Consider the following 9,005-nt stretch of genomic DNA (forward strand, 5'->3'; position numbering starts at 1 on the left):
AACATGAGCTAATTAACTAATCATTTACCCAGACTAGGTGACTCATAGATATGACCTTTCAGAGTAGACGTCACGTCTCCTCGCTCACCTGCTATACAATACACATTATCATAAGTGTAAACACATGACATCTTCACACAATTGCAGGGTAAATTGGCACAGAGAACAGACAGTTAGCTGGAGTTGGTGACATTAGCATCTAACAGTATGTGTCCCAACAGTATGAATGAGTTACAATTAACCCGTTGAGTTCAGAATCAACAAACAGTAATACTGGGGGGTTCCTAGAAGGGGAAATTTTTTCTTGGAGTGGGGATTTGTGAAATAAGAATTTGGGGGGGGGGGGGAGATTTGTGCTAGGAGTGGGCATTTGGGGGAGGGATTGTGTTAGGAGGGTGAATTTTGCAGGGGGGGGGGTTCGTGTTAGGAGCAAGGATTTGAGGAGGGGAATTTGTGTTAGGATGGGGATTTGAAGGGAAGGATTTGTGCTATAACCTGGAATTTTTGGGGGGATTTTTGCTAGGAGGGGGAACTTGAGTTAGGAGGGGGGATTTGTGCTAGCAGGTTATGCTTTTTATTAAGCTGCCCCAGGTTTGCTGTGTCCCAGGCAGCGTCACGAAATCTAGGTTGCGGGGACAGCAGCAGCCTGTCGCAGGGCTAAAAGTCTACAGATTGAATGACATTTCTCCCCCCTCTACCCCCCCCCCTGCGATTCGCTATTACTGGTGCTCTTTGAGCTATTTGAAGAAGTTAAGAAAGAATCCCTGAGGCAGAGCATCTTACTACTACTGCTGCTTTTTATTCTTGAGAGTAGGTGCATAAACTGGGACAGGCTGGTAGGGGCCCCAGATGCCAAGAAGGCTCTGTATGTGTCCCTGTGTTTTTGGGGGCAGGCCAGCCAGGTGTGTCAGAGAGTACAGAACTGTATGCAGAGTCATGAACACAGGAACAGAGGACCCAACACATAAAGTGGCTCCTTTGAGGGTAAGCGCTAAGCTACTATAAATATTTTATTTACTATCACTTTAAGGATGGATTCAGGCACATACACATAATCCCAGCACACATATACAGTGCAAACAAAGTTTGTGCCCTTCAACACAATGGAGGACACAAATGGAAATACACAGCAATGCAACACCCAAAGGAAATGCAGGTATGTTTTCTGTTGAGGCTCCTTTAGGGCTAATTCAAAATGAATGAGCTGTCTTCACACAAATCATAGCAATGCATAAAAATAGGTGTCAACAGAGCCATGTTAAAATAAACACCATTCATCTTTTTTGCCATTTTTGCTGGCCTAAAAAAATACCTTGTCACCACCTTGAAGTGGTTAGTGTGGTCCTTCCCCTGGTAGCTACTCCTGGTATACAACCTATAAGCCTACAGGGGTCTCAAACTGGTGGCCCTCCAGCTGTTGCAAAACTACAAGTCCCATCATGCCTCTGCCCGTGGGAGTCATTCTTGTAACTGTCAGTCTTGCAATGCCTCATGGGACTTGTAGTTTTGCAACAGCTGGAGGGCCACCAGTTTGAGTACCCTTTGAGGTAGTTCCATACAGACTAAATTGGAGGACCCACCTGTGGGTGTGTGTACCCTGCCTCAGACCCTAAACATTAGGAAAATGGGAGGTGTCCCTTGCCCGCTTGGCCAGAGCTGCTGATGAATCAGGGCTGCCTCTATATTTCTCATGGTGTATTTTTTCTTTAACCACCCCAGTACCAATATGTTTGTCAGGTCACCTGAGGCCAGGTGACAGATGCACACCGTTGGGATCAGGAGTGCACTGCTAAGGTAGTGGACCCTACGGCTGACTGCTGCGGATGGAACTCTGAGTGGTTAATGAAGGAAGGTCCACTGGAGCACCAACAGGGAGCTAGAGCATAAGATTCCCCAGGTGTTCACCAGACCCTCTAGTGGTGAGGATGGACTGCGCTGCAACTGGCTCCAGGTCACGGCCCCTAGGGTCTCCCAGCTCACGCTCACAGTAGGCTACAGGAGGATAGAGGGGAAGCAGCAGCCCAGGATAACAAGAGATAGTAAGGAGATAATCCAAAGGTCAGGGTGACTAGCAGACAAGGATAAACATAGAACATGCCAAAGGTCAGGGTCACAAGTAAGCAGGGATAGACAGGATAGGGCTGACATATTCTGTAGAGGGATGAATGACATCACAGGTGCGAATCTTACTATTGCTGACACTGTACTGGATTGCACTAGTGCTGGCTGGTAGGCAGGAGTCTTTCTTCCCTCTTATCAATCTGTGTGTGAGAGCAAACTGATCACCGACTAATAACTGAAGCACAGCAGCTAGCGGCAGCCTGTGTTTACATTCTTTGACTTTGTGATTGGTCACAGCGATCATGTGGTACAGAGCCAGTCCTATTGATCACCTGTCTGTATGTACAGGAGCTCAGTTGCCATAGGATGTATTAGTACTGTGGTGACCGGGGAGGGTGAGTCCCACGGCCACACACATGCGCTTGATGGTTAGCTACTTGGTTCTTGGGGCTAGGAGCCCAGGGTCAGGTGGTATTAACCCTTAGTGAGGGCCAGATGGTATTAACCCTCTCTGTCACGTGACGCCACTGTAGTCTTGGTATACCCCGGGAAACTACAGCTCCGGGGGCCTCCGTATCCCCGCTAGTTAGGATGGTAATAACACAGTCCACAACAGGGGGTTAAAACAACAAAGGCTTTACTGGCATGAAGGCAGGTGTCAAAATCTTCACAGCTTTAAACAGAGTGTCAAAATGTTCTGCAGGCAGTCTCTGGATCACACAGCTGATAATGCTTGAGCTTAGTTGATCATATACTGTATATACTCGGCTGCAAAAGCCAGATAGTAATTCAGGGCCTATGCTTAATTAGGCTGAAAAATAGATACACTTACTGAAGTGTCTGTAGACTTGAGGCTTTTTGCCGGAATAACGGATTGATCTGATAAATGAGCTGAAGTACTGGTTCTGTAATGTTTAGGGATACTCCACTCTTTGCTGTATTTTCTCCTGGAGGCTTCGGGCCTGCACTGCCTCTCCTCTGACTGTGTTGGCTCTGCTAGGAACTGTGTGAAGCATTAGACTGCCTTAAACAGGAAGTACAATCCCTTATAAGGGCCTGTTTAGACTGAAGCCTATTGGTTGAGAGCTGTGGATCATAGAGACTGACCTGTAGTATAACACAACACAATAAGGTATTGTCTAGCATTCAGTCCTCCGGACTCTAATACACTTGAACATGAGATGGTAATACACTCTGACTGAACATGAGATGGCTGGCTAAACCCCTTAAAGCTATACACACCTAATAAACGTATTATCAACCATAACAGTATAAATCACATCATAACTAGCTGAGTCCCTGCAGGGGAGACCCCACAAGGCGAGGGTCTCAATCTGACAGGGCCTACAGCAAATACCTGTACTGGGACACCACAGTACGACCTCCCAAAACAATAGGGGAGTGGACCAGCCGTATATGTATAGTGACCAGTCAAGTTAAGTTGATGCCTCTGGCTGTATTTTCTTGTTTTTCATAACAGTCCTTCCCAATGACAATGGAGCCCAAGGCCTAACATTTTTAGTCAGTGGATGACAGCTTGCTAAAGAGTGCTGAATTTTCTTTTTTTCCAGTGGTATACTTTTTTGGCTGCTTTCCCATACTGTTTTCACATTAGTGCTAAATCAAATGTCAAAATGCTCATTAAAAAAAAAAAATGTTGTCACAATAATTGCAGGATTGTCGCAGGAACTGTCTTCCATTCTTCTGAGGGAACCCATGAAAGTTTGTCAGGCAAATCTGTCCCATCAAACTAAAAAGGTGCAGAATATATGGTGAAAATAGATTACTGTGCGTATGATTTGTCCTTGTTAAGAAAATAGTAACAGTAATTGGCAGAGCAGCTTTGTGAGGCAATCCCTGGTGACGGAATCTCATGAGGATGCAGTATATTATCGGCTCCCTAGTCACCGGGGATGTCTTCATGACTCCTATATTTATAATAGACGATCTGACAAAATATCAGCCACAAAACTGGTAGACAGCCATGTGAGCTCAATATGAGTTCTGCATAGTACTAAACATAGAAGTGTTTCCCGTTTAACCACTTCAGCTCCAGAATGTTCACTCCCCCCCTTAATGACCAGGCTGTTTTTTTGTGATACGCACTGCATTATTTATCTAACAATGGCGTGGTCGTGTGACGCTGTACGCAAAATAAATGTTTGGTGGTATTTGATCACCTCTGCGGTTTTTATTTTTTGCGCTATAAACAAAAAAAGACTGACAATTTTGTAAAAAACAATATTTTTTACTTTCTGCAAAAAAAAAAAAAAAGGAAAAAAATCGAATTTCTTCATCAAGTAAGCCCAATATGTATTCTGCTACATATTTTTGGTAAAGCAAAATCCTAAAAAGCATATATTGATTGGTTTGCACAAAAGTTATAGCATCTACAAACTATGGGGTATTTCTATTAAGTTATTTTATGATTTTTTATTTTTACTAGTAGTGGCAGCGATCAGCGACTTATAGCGGGACTGCAATATTGCGGTGGACAAATCGGACATCTAACCGACACTTTTTGGAGACCAGTGACACTAATACTAAAAAAGATTCACTGTCACTGTAATAATGACACTGGCAGGGAAGGGGGTAACATCAGGGGCAATCAAAGGGTTAAATGGGTTTCCTAGGGAGTGCATACTAACTGTGGGAGGGGGGGGGGGGTGTGCTTTGACTGGGGGAAGGAAAAGATCCATGTTCCTGCTTATCAGAAACACAGGATCAGTACATTTCCCTCTCACAGAACAGCGACCTGCCTTGTTTACATAGACAGACTGCCGTTCTGCCTGTGTCCCGAACTATTGAGTCCGCCGGACCTGCAGATTGGCTCCCGCTGTGTCCAATCACAGCTGGAGCAGGTCTGCCAGTAAATACCTTATACAGCCCACTTTCTGTTTCTTGTCTGGTAAAAAGCCTAGGCTTATGACATCATGCACAGTTCTCTCTCTCTCTCACTCTTGTGAGAGTTTGCCAGGAAGAAAGGGGGGGGGTGAGTCATAAGAGGGCCAATGAAAGCTGCAGAGCTGGAGGTGTGCCTCTGTGTTAATCCAGGAAGTGAACAGACAGCAGCTTCAGCTGCCCACAGTTAAAATGGCTGCAGCCAGACTCAGTGGAGGAACATTTCTGCAGCATATTTGGCAAGTACAGAATCACAGTATATATAAAATTATATGCAAAGTTGTTGGAGGGAAGCTTCAGAATGGCAAAGATGTTTTTATTACAAATTATATGAGCAGACTGCAATTCCTCTTTAGGTCTTGTTCATATGGAGCTTGTATACGGTGAATGGTATATAATGCACACTTTCTGCATTGGAGCTGCTCATCCGGTCCTGCGCACCAGTCACATTAGGACGAACTGCTGTGTCCATGCAGCCACTGCATCCTAATAAACTTTATAGGCTGCCTGTGGCGTCAGAGCGGTGCGGGGTCACCAGATGACGCCGCGTCCTCAGTGATAAAAGTACTGTCTGAAGAACGGGAGCGTCACCGTTTTATTTAGAAATCATCAGGCTATTACAGAGGAACTACTGAAGCAGCAAGAAGATGAATGGCATATTTGGTGAAAGCAACAAGGACACGTAAAAACGGTTTTGCCGGGAGTTCTGCTTTAACCTCATGATATAGGTGTCCTATACTCCCCTACACAGCACCACCCAGACTTTGAGAGGACAGGGCATCACTAAGGGCCAATTAGGACCACACATGTGCTGACAAGTAACATGTTGACAGAAGGATAGAGCAGAGTTGATGACTTGCTGCTTCTTCATCTTATAATTGCTGCAGGCAGGCGATGGAACATATTTTTTTAAAATAAAAATACAAATGTTTTGTGGAACATAGATATAAAATATAGTAGTTCTTTCAAAGTGTTTAAATGTGGTTTAAAAGTAAATTTTGAATATTCTACTATTAATTGTTTGAAAATGATAAAGAAAAAAATGGCTGTTGGCAAAGAGGTGACACCACTCACTGTATTCCTTTATTCTAAACAGAGAAAGTGGTTTCATCTTCCTGACTGAGCTGCCTGGCAAGGGTTTTTGAATCACAAAAGTATCTAAACAGAATTAAAAATCCTTTGCGGGGGTGTACAGGTCAGCACTGAGGAGGGGTGAAAAAGTGCATGGGGGATGCAAATGTAAGGAGCTGTGGAAGTGGGGTGCAGAGTTTATCTGTCGATGAGTTGGGGTTTGAGGGGGTTAGATATGGTCAGGGGATGCAGAAGTGAGATATGGGGGTTAGCTATGCCCAGGGGTACAGAAGTGAGCTATAGGGGTTAGCTATGCCCAGGGGTGCAGAAGTGAGCTGTGGAAGGGAGGAAGTGTAAAGAGGTGAGCTGCAGACAGGTGGTGCAGAGGTGAATTGTAGACAGGGGTGCAGTGATGAGTTGTGAATGAGGGGTGTAGGGTTGGACTGTGAATGTTGGAGTGCAGAGGTGAGCTTTGGACAAGAGTTCACTGGTGAGCACTTGGGAGGTGCAAAGGTGAGCTGTAGATAAAACCGCATCCAATTCACATAAGTGTGAACCCAGCCTGAACAAGGGTTGCAGAGGTGAATGATGGGTGTTGCTTTTTTTAGGGGGGGAAAAGTTTTTCCTGGGAAGATTTTTACTTGGTAGGGAGGGCCAGCAGAGCATACAGATTTTAGTGGACAAGAGTGTAATACAGCAGTTAGGATTTTGTAGCCTTCTCATAGGTGTGCACAGCCTATTGCATTAGGGTGTGCACCCCCAGAGCTCAAACAGACATGACTTTCTCTGCAGCCTCAGCTGCACTGGACAGTGAATGAATGGGAAATGCCATGTGCTGAGCGTATTTCTGGTCATTCACAAACTGAATAATAGTAAACACAGTTTAATATGCTTCAATTATGATTGAACACAGTGAGTGTGTTCATTCTGTTAATTTAAAAAAGGAAGGGGACGGTCAATGACATATTGATTGGCCCCTTCCCCACTCTCCACCCTGAAACATGTGGGGGCGCAACATGGGGGAAAGCCTGAGCAGTAGGGGGAATCGGAACCGCACAGAGTGATTAGGGTGTGCCCAGGCACACCTGGCACACCCCCTGCGCACGCCTATGAGCCTTCTATATGCATTACATACTCCTGATCACCATACTCTGTATGCTGCTGTAGTACATATTGCATACCTCTTACAATTGTATGTTACATAATAATGGCTGCTGAACTCCTGAGTGCTGTTCAATGGAGTGTATATTACACATTCTTGAGTTCTGTACGCTGGGCTGTACATAATATACTCCTGACACCTGCACTATTTATGCTATATTTTTATTACATATTTTTAACCAAAGTGTTGTCTCAGCAGTTGCTGGTTGTTATGTACCCCTAAACTATTTTTATAGAGTCGCTCTTTAAGGTAGGCTCAGTAAAAGTTTTAGCTCTATGTCTATAGAATATGTAATGGAAGGTTTGATTTCACTGAGCCCCTTTAAGCCCCTTCTATTAACACAGCGTGACCACACTCACTGCTCCCTGCAGAGTTCGATGTGCACTGCATTATTGTTCTCCTTGGATTGTCCACAGGTGCCCCAAATCTTTCACAATTACTTGCAAGGCCCTATCCTACAACATGCTTCTGATTCCATATGAAACACAACTAGCAAAACCAAAGCAGTGATGAGAGGCTGAGACAAGCATAGTGGGAGCTGGGAGTAGGATCCTAGCTGCAGAAGACAATCAAGAGCATTTACACGGACATTGATTGGTATCTTTGCCATGGGTAGTGGATGATCTTGTCTCGTCACTGGCTACCTATGAAGGACAATGATCTAATGACCGGGTGTCCAACCTGTGTTCGGAGGCCCCTATGCGGCCTTTTGATATATGATGTGATGCCCTTGGAATGCAGTCATTGATTTGTAAAGGAACAATATCGGTGAACTTAGCCAGTCTTTGTCTTTTGCAGTATGTATCCAGCCTACAACCAAAACCGTATGATGTGTACTGCTGTAGAATCATGTAACTAACCATCATTACCTGTAGTATAGCAAAGAGAGATGGCCTCTCCAGGTGGAGACCTTGGCAATAATCCACCCCACAGAGATCCCAGGTGCAGGCAATGCAATCAACAAGGCAGGAATAACAAGGATGTATTTCTGGACAGCCGCACTCTTAAACAATAGTTGCCTTTATTTAAAATATGAACAGCACTACAAGTCACAGCAATCGAACCTCGGACCCTGACGCGTTTCACACTATATCTAGTGTTTAGTCATAGCTGGACTAAAGTTCAAGAGTGCGGCTGTCCAGAAATACATCCTTGTTATTCCTGCATTACCTGATATGTCTGCAGTGTCTGGACATCATGCCCTATTATATTTCTGCAGTCTATGACCAGTATCTCTTTAAAGCGGAGGTTCACCCAAAAATCAACTTTCTGCCATTAGATCCAGCATACTGCTGACATCTGCAGTATGCTGGTTTTTTTTTGTACTTATCGTTTATCAGCCGTTGTTATCCGGCTCCGAGTGGGGATTTCTGTGGGGAATAGGCGTTCCTAAGCCAAGCGGATTTGATTGACGGGCTGCTAAACCGCGTCACGCCTTTCGAAAATACCCGAGAGTCACACTCGGGTGTTTACGGCGCCTGCGCCTGCTGTGTAGAGCCGTAAACACTCGAGTGTCACTGAGTATTTTCGGAAGGCGTGACGCGCTTTAGCAGCCCGTCAATCAACTCTGCTTGGCTTAGGAACGCCTATACCCGGAAGGAATCCCTGCTCGGAGCCGGATAACAACGGCTGATAAAACGATAAGTACAAAAAAAAAAAAAAAACAGCATACTGCAGATGTCAGCAGTATGCTGGATCTAATGGCAGAAAGTTGATTTTTGGGTGAACCCCCGCTTTAAGTATGTCTGCAGTCTATGGAAGACCTCCTTAGCATTACATACAGTGAGAATTATGTGTGGTCCTAATTTCA

This window comes from Rana temporaria, chromosome 9, assembly GCF_905171775.1.
Source record: "Rana temporaria chromosome 9, aRanTem1.1, whole genome shotgun sequence".
NCBI lineage: Eukaryota > Metazoa > Chordata > Amphibia > Anura > Ranidae > Rana > Rana temporaria.